Consider the following 13,808-nt stretch of genomic DNA (forward strand, 5'->3'; position numbering starts at 1 on the left):
ACATGGACTTTGTATAAATCAAATTACAATATTCTGATATCTGGAAAAGTCTGATATTAACAAAAAGTAGAGTTTACATATTTAAGGCACATGAGGCTACAGAGAGTAAACCATGATCAAAAGATTTGTTGACAGAATTTAAAATAAAGAAGAAATCTATATTATGTAGTTACATTTTGGCTAAAATATGAAGACATGAAAAATTTTATAATTTTTAAAGCTTATCAGAATTAAGACACCTTTATTTTTTGAGAAGCTTTAGCACTTTTAAAAGCTAAGTAAGAGATCCATCCAATCTATAAGTCAGTTTTGAAATTATTTTAGCGATATTTAACATACCCAAAGAATAGAGGAACTAGATTAAACTGCCATGATCTAATAAAAAAAAAAAAAAAGGAGACAAGTCACATGGAAAAGAGAGGAACTGAGCATGCCAGGGCCACTTGCCACTGCAAACGATTTCAAAATGTATGCCCCACTACATTCATCTGGCTTCGCAAATAAGCATCTTAAACTGCTAAGCCAAGAAGAAATAACCATTTCAGTCTTAACCAACTCTATAATTCTGCCTGTAGTACTTTGGTAAACTTGTTCAGTAATGACATAGTTAAATCTAAAGTATTAAGACTGGTTGTTGGAGGAATTGAGGAACTATATCTTAAATCACAACATAACTTTGTTTAGAATTTTTTTACTGTTCACCATGAAATAAATAGTTTTTTAAGTATGTGACAGATAAATACTGTTTAACATTTCAAATGTGGTCTATTTACCTTATAAAATAGGGGTGAAGGTAAATAGTTTCTCTGTGAGATTTTTTTTTTTTTTTTTGAGGCAGGGTTTTAGGTATGATAAGAGAGAATATTAACGAGCCAATTTTAACTTTAACATTTAGTTAAAAGGTTGACCTAGTTAATTTGGTTGGGTACTCTAAATTTAGTCTTTCATGACTATTATTATGACCAGATTAACATCAATGAGTTAAAGTTAAGTTTACAACCTGAATACCACAGTAACCTGCTACCAGCCAGGGCCATACTCTGTTAGTCTGATGTAAGCCCTAGGCTAGTCATTTTATGTCTCAAGAAGTATGTAATCTGGGCTGGAGAGATGGCTTAGCGGTTAAGCGCTTGCCTGTGAAGCCTAAGGACCCCGGTTCAAGGCTTGGTTCCCCAGGTCCCACGTTAGCCAGATGCACAAGGGGGCGCACGCGTCTGGAGTTCGTTTGCAGAGGCTGGAGGCCCTGGCGCGCCCATTCTCTCTCTCTCCCTCTATCTGTCTTTCTTTCTGTGTCTGTCGCTCTCAAATAAATAAATAAACAAAAATTAAAAAAAAAGAAGTATGTAATCTGATTGAGTACTTTGTAATATGACCATTTTTTTTCCTTCAAAAGGCTTTTAGGAATAACTTTTTTTTTTAGAGCAACAGAGAGAGAGAGAGAGAGATAGCGAGAGAGAATGGGCACGCCAGGGCTTCTAGCCATTGCAAACAAACTCCAGATGTGTGCACCCCCTTGTGCATCTGGCTAACGTGGGTCCTGGGGAATCAAGCCTTGAACCAGGGTCCTTAGGCTTCACAAGGCAAGTGCTTAACCACTAAGCCATCTCTCCAGCCTGAAATAACTTTTCTAAAGAAAGAGTAGATCAGATTTGACTTATGCTAGTTACCCAGAATAAACATATAGATTTTGGAACCTCACTTCTTATAACTTTCCTGAAACACGTTTTTAAAATATATATGAAAGCAGATTTGAACCATATTCGAAATTTTAGAGAATTTTTTTTCGAATTCAACATTGAGTACTCTGAAATTTAAACATAAATCTTGAGGCTGTGTGGTCTATTGGTAATTCCATAGAAGCATAGAAAGATAAAGTAAAGCAGTTACAAATTTCTTATAAGAAGTCACCATCTGTTTATAACGACTTGGCATTCACCCATCATCTTGCTGGGGCCAGGATCCTGCGATTCCCTGTGCTTGCAGCCCTCTGGCTCTGCAAGGCAGGGAAGCTAAGAAAGAGCCTTTTTTCCCCCTAAATTCCAGGGAGAGTTTTGATCTTCCCTCAGGGCTATAAGGCATCTTTTTGATCCTGCCATTTTACAACTCTTTAAGAGTAGGAGTATCTTGCTTTTTTTTTTTTTTCTTTTGTCTATGATCTTAATTACTTTTAGTGTTCCCTCTGGGGGACACTCAACAGTAAAAATTGGCTATGCTGTCTAGTACAGTGGCCTTGGTGGAAAACACCCCCACAATGAAACGGCACTGCTCAGAACAGAAATCATCCTGCAGCCTTGGGGCTGTGAGCCCGTACACACTCCTGCACACACATTTGTTTTAAGTGCACTTTTCATATAGATTCTAGACAACCATTTCCCCTTCACTCATTTAGAAGTGCATTTTCATTTTAAATTTCTATTCTTTTTACAACTCCAGAGACTAAAATCAAACCTTGTTACCAGGCAGGGGGTCAGGAGAGGCTGAGGGAGCTGGAGGAGCTGCTGGGTGAGGGGGCTAGAAGGACCTGGTGAGAAGAGCAGGTAGAGCAGAGACAAGGCTGTGCATGCAGAGTGAAAAATAGGGTATTTTTGACCATTTGCCTGCACATTGGCAGAAGTATTTTAAATCGGTGAGAATTTGGAAATCAAAAGTATCATTCTCAGGCCATTTGGACCCATTGTCCATCTTATGGATGTGGCCAAGCAGAGTTGCAGAGAAAGATAAGATGTCTTCCAAGAGTCATCAAGGCTTTTAAGTTCTTAAGGAGACAGGGAAAGAGCAAAACAAAGATGAGAGAAAAATAAACCACCCAAGAGGGCAAATGGAGCCTCATCTGAGTCACAGCACCAGATGTAAGGTTCAGGAGTGACCAAGGACCACGGATACCACTCTGGAAGCTTTCATTCAGGAAAAACACGAACTGCCTGGACTGGCTCTCAAGAGTGGAGCAGTCAGCATGGGTTTTCAGATAGTGGGCTTTATAGAGCTCTTCAGTTGGGGGAAGGTGAAGAAGGGGGAAGTAAAGAAAAGGTTTCTTTAAGGGAGATCGAAGATAGCCAGGGTGTGACATCAGAACAGTAACCTGGTGTCCTGAGAGATAAGGGGGCAGGACACCTAGACCTGGGGCATTGTTAGGCAAGGAAGGGATGGTGGCTGGGTGGTTCCTTGAGGAATGTGGATGACCCCCTCCCTGGTATCTGTTGCCCTCCTGCTGTCCTTGGTGACTACATTCATCCTGACCTAACATTTCTACCAGCAATGCAAACCTGACTGCAACACCCTGTCTGGGTCTCCAGCTGATGGCTGGTGTTGCTTTAAAGCCGATTGTGGAGCCTCAAGGAAGTGGGTGTCAGGTGGAAAAGTGGGTGGGGGAGAAGGGTTACAATCCCACCCTGGTTCCAGCAGAGCTCTCTCTCTGCTTCTTGATATGGAGATGTGCGTAAGCTGCCTCATGTTCTGTCACCTCCTGCCACCATGGCTGTTACTATGCCCTTCTGCCACCAAGCAGTGAGCTGATACATGCCCTCTTTCTGCTGTTTCTATAGGTATTTGCGCCCAGCAATGAGAAAAGGACTAATGGTGACCAGTTACTGAGACAACCTTCAAATGATAAAGTCATCATTTTCTTGCAATATCTTTTTTTAAAAATATTTTATTTATTCGGGGTGCAGAGAGGTAGAGAAAGAGAATGGGTGTAGCAGTGCCTCTAGTTACTCAAGACACATATGACACCTGTGCATCTGGCTTTTCATGGGAAATCAAACCTGCGTCCCTTGGCTTTGCAGGCAAGTGCCTTAACCACCAAGCAATCTATCCAGCCCAATATCTTTATCTTGATAACTACGGTACAATATTTGGGTTCAACCTACAGATCTAAGTAGTTTTTATGTTTCCCAAATTAAAACTATATTTAATACTTTAAGACATAGGAGGCCACGCAAAATTAATCAACCTTTATGTACTTACAAAGTGGTAGTTAATAAGGTTAAAGAGATATAGTATTAATGAGGCTTCAGTATGTTTAACATGGGTAGCACTTTACTTTCTGTTAAAGAGGAGTCTTTTTGTTGTTATTTATTAACGGTGGAACATGATAGTTATGATGCCAGTACTACTTTAAGATCTTTCTAATATGTTGTACAATGGATTTCATTTTTCATAAAATGTCTAGTTTTCCTCTCAATAAAATGAAAGCAAATGTAAACGATAACAGCAACAACAAAAAAAAAATACCCTGGGTCCACGTGGTGGCACACTTTAATCCCAGTACTTGGGAAGCAGGCAGAGGTAGGAGGATTGCCATGAGTTCAAGGCCACCCTGGGACTACACAATGAACACAGGTCAGTCTGGGCTAGAGTGACACCTTACCTCGATGCACATCACGGACCCCTTGAGCAGCGAGGGAGACCCAGCAGCCGCCCGGGCCTGCCCTCGGCGCCGCCCACACCAAGCCCCACAGCACGGCAGCGGCAGCGGACAAGAAGGTCATGGCAAGAAAGGTTTCGGGAGCAGTAAAATGGTTCAGTGCAAGGAACGGGTATGGTTTCATCTCAGGAAGGACACCAGGGAAGAGGGGGAGGTGGTGGAGAGGCGCTGGGGTCGCCGCGGCCCGGTGGGCGAGGGTCCCACCCTCCTGCAGGAGGAGCCCCGCGCGGGGCCGGGGCCGGGGCAGCCCCTCCCGGGCGGGCGCCCGACGCCCCGGGTGCAGGACCGCCCGGCAGACCTGCGGGGCGAGCGGGTGGGGTCGCAGACCACGGTCCCGCAGGGCTCCGCGGCCGCAGACAGCCCAGGGGGGCCGGCGACGAAGAAGCCGGGAAGCTCAAGAGGACCCCAAGGTCAACGTCAACTGCGGGCGCGGAGGCCGGAGAGCCCTGAAGCCCAAGGCGGCAAGGAGACGCGGGCAGCCGATCCCCCGCTCCCCGCGCGGGCTCAGCCGGCTTCCATCTTGGCGGTCACCTGGTTTAGTTCTCCAGCAGTAAGAAATGAATAAAAGATCAGGGCTGAAGACCTTACGTGCTTGCTGTTTGCCCGTTGACCGGATAAACTAGAACTACCTGCATTGTCTATGCAGCATGGGGTTTTTATTATTTTCATCTAAAGATATCTCTTTTTGGTAATGACAAACGTGGATTTTTTTTAGCCTGGCTTTTCTCAAGACACCTTCTTGGGGGGGAGTTTTGATCTTACTCTAGCTCAGGCTGACCTGGAATTCACTGTGTAGTCTCAGGGTGGCCTTGAACTCATGGCAATCTTCCTACCTCTGCCTATGGAGTGCTGGGATTAAAGGCGTGCACCACCACGCCCATCTGATCAAGTTGAGATTTTTAAGAACTTCATTTTTAATTTGTAATAAAAAAGTTTACAACTTGATTTTTTTTTCTAAAAAAAAAAAGCTGCAAGCACCAATTAATAAAGATTTTAAAATAATGAAAAAAATGGACAACTTTTTGTTTGGTGCTCACCATCTACCCAGTTTGAGGCCAGCCTGGGATACATGAGAGCCTGTCTTAGAGAAAAAGAAGAAGGAAAAAAATTAAAAACCAACAACAGGACTGGGGAGATGGCTCAGCAAGTAAGAGCCTCCAAAACATGTGGGCCTGAGAGGACCTAAGCTCAGTCCCAGCACCCATGCTAAAAAATATCCAGGCATGGTCACACATAACCTTAGTCCTATGGTACCACTGGTCAGCCAATCTGACTGAAAACCACAATGCCAAGTTCGGTGAGAGACTCTGTCTCAAGGAACCAACAGGGGAAGTGATAGAAGTGGACACCCAGCATTCTCCTGTGCTCTGTCATTTATGCACACAGGGCATGTGCATCTACATACACATGTGCACACACTGTGGATACACATACCACACCACACATACATACAAAAAAAACCCACATCAATAGACCAATAATAACAGTATTTCTGCATCTGATAAGTATTTTCCTATGCATGATATATCATTGATAGAACTATGATTACACCCACTTGACTTTGCTGGAGAACTTAATGTCTGGAGAGGTTAAGTGGCTTACTAAGGATAGCCCAGCCTTTAGGACTCTCAGAGACAGTGGGCTGAAGTGTGATGCACATAAAGTATGCAGTAAGCACTTAATAACTATCATCACAGATGTCGATAATGACTGTAACAGTGATCCACTCATTCTCACCCCCAGACTGGCACTGTCCTCAGAGTCCCTCACCCAGCTGCTGCCACCCCTCCAGGGACTGGAGGCAAAGAGGAACACAGGTTAGGTCCTCTAGGCTGGCTGAACCCCTCTCTGCTCAACAAGAAACCCTGTCTGAAGCCAAGTGTGGTGGCACATGCCTTTAATCCCAGCACTCAGGAGGCACAGGTAGGAGGATTGCTGTGAGTTCGAGGCCACCCTGAGACTCCATAGTGAATTCCAGGTCAGCCTGGGCTACAACAAGACCCTACCTCGAAAAACCAAAAAAAAAAAAAGAAAAGAAAAGAAAGAAAAAAGAAACTGTCAGAAACATCAATAGTTCAAGGCCATCCTCAATTGCATAAAGAGTTTGAGACCAGGGCTGGAGAGATGGCTTACGCATTAAGCGCTTGCCTGTGAAGCCTAAGGACCCCAGTTCGAGGCTTGATTCCCCAGGACCCACGTTAGCCAGACGCACAAGGGGCACTCGTGTCTGGAGTTTCTTTGCAGAGGCTGGAAGCCCTGGAGCGCCCATTTTTGCTGTCTCTCTCTGCCTCTTTCTCTCTCTGTCTGTCATTCTCAAATCAATAAATAAATGTATAATTATATTAAAAAAAAAAAAGAGTTTGAGACCAGGAAGGGCAAAATGGAACCCTGTCTCAAAAAAGAAGGTTCGGAAGATGGCTCAGTGTACCCTAAGTGTCCGTCATGCAAGTATGAGGGCCTGAGTTAGATCTACAACACCTACATAAAAGCTGCGGGGTCTGGGGAGATGGATCAACAGTTGAACGAGCTTGCTGGCCTGGACTTGATTCTTCAGTACCCCCATAAAGCCAGATGCACAAAGTGGCACATGTGTCTAGAGTTCATTTGCAGCAGCAAGAGGCATGGGTTCAGTTTCCAAGTCACCCACATAAAACCAGATGAGTCACTTGTTTGCATGACAAGTGACTCTGGCACACCCATACACACACATACACATGCAAATAAATAACAGCCAGACATTGTGGCCTATACCTGTAATCCCTGTGCTGGGGATGCAGAGACAAGAGAATCCCTGGGGCTCATTGGCCAGCCAGTGTAGCCAAACTAGTGAGTGCCAGGTTCAGGGAGAGTTCCTCTCTCAAAAACATAAGGCTTAGGGTTAGGGAGATGGCTCAGGGGTTTAGACACTTGCCACACAAGCCTGACAACTGGAGTTTGGATCTCCAGAACTCACATAAAGACAGATGCAAGAAGCACCTGTGGGGCTGGAGAGACTGCTTAGTAGTTAAGGCACTTGCCTGCAAACCCAAAGGACCCAGGTTTGATTCCCCAGGACCCACGTAAGCCAGATGCACTAGGAGGTACATGAGTGTGGAGTTTGTTTGCAGTGGCTGGAGGTCCTGGCACACCCATTCTTTCTCTCCTCCTCTTCTTCCTCTCTCTCAAATAAATAAATAAATAAAATTTAAAAAGTAAACAAGAAGTACTCATGTATGCAACCCCAGTGTGCTGCCAATAAGAGAAATAAACACACACACACACACATACACTAAGAGGAAAAAGAAGAGGAAGCCATCAAGTGGGTTCCATTGAGATGTGGCCAGCAGGAAGGCAAAGTGGTTACAGCCTGCAGGTTCAGCGAGTCCCACCCAGTCCTCCTCTCTCTGTTTCACAGTTACCAAGTTTAAGACATGCCTAAAGCACAGATGCTGCAAGACTGTACTCCAGGAGAGCCCCGTGGGACTCTCCTGCAAAGAGCAGAACTGGCATATCCCCTGTGTTCCAGCCTGTGCAGCTACCTTCCTAGATTGCTGCCACATGAGGTGAACAGGAGGCATCTACTGGGGGGCTGAGCTGAAGGATAATAAGACAACTGTGGCAACAGGTTAAGGGGTGATACTGTCTGTAAGGGGCTGGAGGGCACCCCAGGATGGTTTCTTAAGGGACTCAGGAGCAATATGGAGATGCTACTCACATTGAATCCCTGTAGCCACAGCTGATGAAGATGAGGACTTCAACAACCTCTTCGTGAATGACATACCTGTCCAGACCTTGTTCCCTGAGAGCTGGCTCTGGAGGAAGATCACACTTCCAAAAAGTGAGGGTAAGATGGCAGCTGTCATGTCAGATGTCAAGTTCTGGTCCCTCATGCTTCCAGTTTCCAATGGACATGACCCCAGTGGTGATACTGAGACTTGGGAAGTCCCAAGCTCCGTACCACCAGGATGGAGAGTAAGATCCCAATGTGATGTGATAGGCCTATCCTACTACTATTCAGAAACTTAAGGCAGGAGGACGAGTACAAGGTCATCCTCAGATACAGAAAATTGAAGCCTCCAGCCTAGTCCACATGAGACCCTGCCTTAAGAAGCAAGGGCTGGATATGTAGCTTTTTTTTTTTGGTTTTTCAAGGTAGGGTCTCACAGTAGTCCAGGCTGACCTGGAATTCTCTCTGTCATCTCAGGGTGGCCTTGAACTCACAGCAATCCTCCTACCTCTGCCTCCTGAGTGCTGGGATTAAAGGCGTGTGCACCACGCCGGGCATGTAGCTCATTTTTTAAGGGGAATCCAAAAGCTTGCATACCACCTACACTGGCCCACATGAAGTAAAGCAGCAAAAATAAAAGAGAACCCCTGTGTCAAGTAGAGTGGTGGAAGAGGACAAACACCCCACAGTTGTTCTCAGACCTCCACATGTACAACATGGCACATGCATGTGCACACATATAACCCCATACCCACCTACACATCTACACATACAGTAATAAAACATTGCTAGTCATGCTAGTGCACCTGTAATCCCTCACTTGGGAAATAGAGGCAGGAGGATCAGGAGTTTGGGGCCATCCTCAGCTGCATCACAAGTTCCAAAAAACCTAGCTGGGGATATGGCCCAGTTGATAGAGTGCTTGTCTACGTTCAAGAATCCCCTCAATTCCATTTCCAGCATGGCATGAACCAGGTGTGGTAATGCACACCTATCATCCCAGCACCTTGGTAGAGACAGGAAAGATCAGAAGTTCAAAGTCAACCTGTAGCAGACAGCTTAGGTTCACTGAGATGAACTTCCAGACAAGGCACAGTCATGGAGGAAGGGATTTATCAAAGCTTACAGATCCAGGGGAAGTTCCATTATGGCAGAAGAAGCTGGTCTATTTTTGCAGGACTAAACACAGAGAGAGAAGCACAAGCCAAAATCCAAAAGACACACAGTACAGCACACTTCAGGAACTCCAGCTAGGCACACTTTGCATATCTTTAGATTGAAATCTCAAACCCACCACCACATCTTAAGACCTGCCCAGTGACACTGCCTCCAGCCAGCTGGCTGCAAATGCAAAGTACAAACTAATAAAACAATGAATATATTGGAGGCTATCTATTCAAACTACCATACACCCTCAACTACATAAGAAGTTTAAAGCCAGACTATGCTACAAGAAACTTAAAAAGAAAAATAAAATCCTATATGTATCACAAAATAATCAACCATGAGCTATGGTGTTGCTAATGGGGTCACCTGTTGCTAATGTGATCACCCTGTAAAGTGACCATAAACATGCACAGTGAGCCCCCATACTCAGATGCCCTGTCCAGGTAGCAGGAACTCAACAATATCCCCCACTTCCCATGGCATCTCTGAATATAGCATCCTTGTGCAGATGCCAGATTCCATCACAACTTGGCAGTTTGTGGCCGTCAGTCTTGAGGAAGAATGAGGTGATCCAGTGAGCCCAGCACAGAGGGAGGAGGGAGACCATGGCCCTGCCCTGCCCCACTCTGGGCCTCTGGCATCTGCTTCAACCCACTGCACTTCTGGTGTTTAAGGTAACTGTGTCTTGGGGCCCTTGAAGCTGATAGTTACAAAATTGTTCTTTATGGACCTAAGTTGTCCTCATCTGTGATCAGAAATGAGCAAGTCCAAATCCAAGTGGTGCTATACAATTTCAGGAATTGCCATGTGAAGGTGAGATTCCCCAAATATCTGGAACTGGGATCTTGTGGTGTGTGTGTGTGTGTGTGTGTGTGTGTGTGTGTGTGTGTGTGTGTAAGCCAGAGATTGACAATGGGTATCTTTCTCAGTTGTTCTCCACTCTTACTTTTGGAAAGAGGATCTCACTGAACCTAGAGCTCACCAATTCAGCTAGACTAGCTGGCCCCGGAGCCCCAGGGATCCTCCTGTCTCCACCTCCCAATGCTAGGATTACTGGCCAATGCCACCAGGTCTGGCCTTTTATGTGGGCATTGAGGATCCAAACTCAGGTACTCATGTTTACATGGCAAGTTCTTTGTTTTTATGTTTGAGACAAAATCTTGGTATGCAGCCCAGGCTGTCATTGAACTCCTGGTCCTGCTGCCTCACCCTCCTAAATTCTGAGACTACACACCTGTGTTAGCAGACCAGGCTTCTGTCAGTGTATTTTATTATTGTTGTTTCTTTGTTTGTTTGTTTGTTTGTTTGTTTGTTTGTTTGTTTGAGACAGAGTTTCATGTAGCTTCTGAGGATAGCGTTAAAGTCCTGATCCTCTTGCGTCCACCTCCTGAGTACTGGAATGACAAAGTGGTACCACCTTGCCAGGAGTACAACAAACACCCAGCTTCTTTCAGTATATTTTATTAAAATGATGGTGTATGCAGGTATGGTGGCTCACTCCTGTAACCCCAGCACTCAAGAGACTGAGGTAAGAGGATCACCATGAGCTTGAGGTCAGTCTGGGCTGAGACCCTAGCATGGCATAATGGCATATTCCTGTCACTCCAACACTTTGGAAGTAGAGATAGAAGGATCAAAAGTTTGAGGACAGCCTGGACTACATGGAACCCTGTCTCAAAAAGGAAGTGCTTCACCCAGAAGCCATAGATTGCTACTAGAAAAATTTCAGTGCCAGGTATGGGATACCTTCCAGTGAATTGTTGGCCAGGGAGGTACCTGATACTCCCCAAAACATTACAGACCATTGCCAAAGCTCTTGGACTCCCACACAGAATAGATGGTAAGATCCTTTTGCTAAAGACTCCGCATACTTGGGCTGCAAGGTCACTGAGAAATCCTGCTGGAGCTGAGCTGAAAACCTTCTTCGTGTAGACCAGCTGACAGAAAGCTGGAAAAAGCCACACTGCATGCAGTTCCATGGGGCAGAGAGAAATCACCAGTGGAGATACTCAACAGTGGACACTGCAAGCCTTAAATTTGGCTATCCAGGTCAAATGAGCCAACTGGTACAATAGTGTCATGTCTGTTATGGGAGAAACCAACTGCTCTCTAATTGGACTGGAGGCTGACTCCTCGGGAGGGAATACATGCCTGACCCTGAAAACCTACAACAGGGGAAGTCATGAGCCCTATAGGTGTATCACATATGTTTGTATCTGACTAAATGTAGATACTATGCTCAACAACTGCCCAGTAAGCACTTCTCTTAAGGTTCATACCCATGCATTAATGCTACTCTCACTTTTGGATAGAGAAGCTTCTCTTTTCAGAAGGCAGTGACCTTGGGATGAGTCAGAAGGCACAATAGTGCTGAGAAGTGATAGAGGAGTTCTCAGCACTGCAATTTCTCTATCATACCTTCCAAGGCTCAGAGTCCATTGCTGAAGAGGTGGTGGAAATAATGTAAGAGCTGAAGGATAGGATTCCTTGCAACCTGCTCCTCCAGACACAAAATGACCTGGATACATATGACCTTGCAGTACCTGGCACTATCTACACAAGATTGAGAGGGGAAAGGGGAGTGATGAAGAGTGGAGTTGCAAAGGGAAAAGTGGTGGGGGAGAGAGAATTACAATTACAAAGGGAGAGAGGGAGGGGGGATTACAGTGGACCATAATTATGAAAGTTGTCAACAAAAAAACTTAAAAAGTGCTTGCTTCAGCAGCACATATACTAAAATTGGAATGATACAGAGAAAATTAGCATGGCCCCTGCACAAGGATGATATGCAGACTCGTAAAGCATTCCATACTGAAAAAAATAGGGGCTGGAAAGATGCTCAGTGGTACAAGCACTTGCTCTACAAGCCTGCCAACGGGCGTTCAGATCCCCAGCACTCACATAATCCAGACATGCAACTGCAATCCCAGTGCATGGCAATGGGAGGCAGAGTCAGGAGAATCCCAAGTCTTGTGGATCAGCTAGTTCAGCCTTCCCAGCAGAAAAAAAAAAAAGAAAGAACCTATACCCCTGGGCCACCCCATGCACAGGTACCAGTCCTCCTGGTCCAAACACAGTGGAAGGAGAGAGTCTTCTCTGACCTTTACATGTGTGCACACAATACTATACACATGCACACCTAAACAAGAAACAAAACAGAAAGGAAGGAATGAAGAAAGGAGGGAGGGAAGAAAGAGGGCTGGAGAGATGCTGTAGCAGTTAAGGCACTTGCTTGCAAAACCAAAGGACTCGGGTTCAATTCTCCTGGATCCACATAAAGCCAGGTGTACAAGGCGGTGCATGCATCTGGAGTTAGTTTGCAGCAGCTGGAGGCCCTGGTGCGCTTATATCCAGCCCCTTCCTCTTTCTCTATTTCAAATAAATAAGTAAAAATATTTTTAAAACACAAAACAGGAGAGAGGGAGGGAGGGAGGGAGAGAGTAGGAAAGGAGGGAAGGAAGACTTAAGATAAAAGAAAACTGGGGCTGAGAGATGGCTTAGCAGTTAAGGTGCTTGTCTGCAAAGCTTAAGGACCCATATTGGACTCTCCAGATCCCACATAAGCCAGATGCACAAAAGGTGAAGCAAATGCAAGGTCACACATGCCTACTAGGCGGTGGAAGTGTCTGGAGTTCGATTTCAGTGGCTGAGGCCCTGGTGCACCAATTATCTTGTTCTTTCTCTCTTTCTCTCTCTGTCTCTATCTCTCTAAAATAAAATTCGAACTAAAAAAAAAAAATTTAAGGGGCTGGAGAGATGGCTTGGTGGTTAAGGCCTTTGCCTGCAAAGCCAAAGGATCCTGGTTCAAGTATCCAGGACCCACATTAGCCAGATGCACAAGGGGGCACATGAATCTAGAGTTCATTTGCAGTGGCTGGAGGCCCTGGTGCACTCTTCCCGCTCTCTCTCTCTCCTTCTCTCTCTCAAATAAAGTAAATAAAAGATATATATATATATATTGGTTTTCCAAGATAGAGTCTCACTCTAGCCCAGACTGATCTGGAATTCACTATGTAGTCTCAGGGCGGCCTCGAAATCACGGAAACCCTCCTACCTCTGCCTCCCAAGTGCTGGTATTAAAGGCATGTATCACCACACCCAGCTTTAAAATATTTTTAGAAATTAAAAACAGAAAGAAAAGAAAACCACAGGCTTCTTGGAAGCTTCTAAAATATCTCATTTAAATATCACAATAACTTGCACCCATGCATGCAGTAATAGTTTCAAGAACAGGAAATGGAAGCATGGGAGGTCAAAGGATTTGCCTGAGGTCACACAGCATGAAAGTGGCTGAAAAGAGCTCTGAGCCAGAATATAGGCTATTTCTGTAACTTGGGTATCTAAGGGCAGGGGCAGAGAAGGGACTGTGAGCCTATAGCCCTAGGCCACCCCATGCATGGTACCTGTCCCTCCTACACTAGACCCAAGTGGCATTCACCCACAAGAAGCCACTGTGTAGTGCTTCAAAGCCAGGTGCCCCATCTCACCAAGTGGTCTTTGTGCCCCCTGCCT

General features: G+C 45.2%; 1 non-coding gene across 1 annotated transcript; it reads left to right on the forward strand.

The window, feature by feature from the left end:
- Positions 1–12,005: 12,005 nt before the first annotated feature.
- On the forward strand, positions 12,006–12,112 carry LOC123458990. Its single transcript, XR_006635923.1, has one exon. It is a non-coding gene; the product is annotated as a U6 spliceosomal RNA (small nuclear RNA).
- Positions 12,113–13,808: the final 1,696 nt, after the last annotated feature.

The sequence above is a fragment of the Jaculus jaculus genome, chromosome 2 (genome assembly GCF_020740685.1).
Source record: "Jaculus jaculus isolate mJacJac1 chromosome 2, mJacJac1.mat.Y.cur, whole genome shotgun sequence".
In the NCBI taxonomy this organism is placed as follows: Eukaryota; Metazoa; Chordata; class Mammalia; order Rodentia; family Dipodidae; genus Jaculus; species Jaculus jaculus.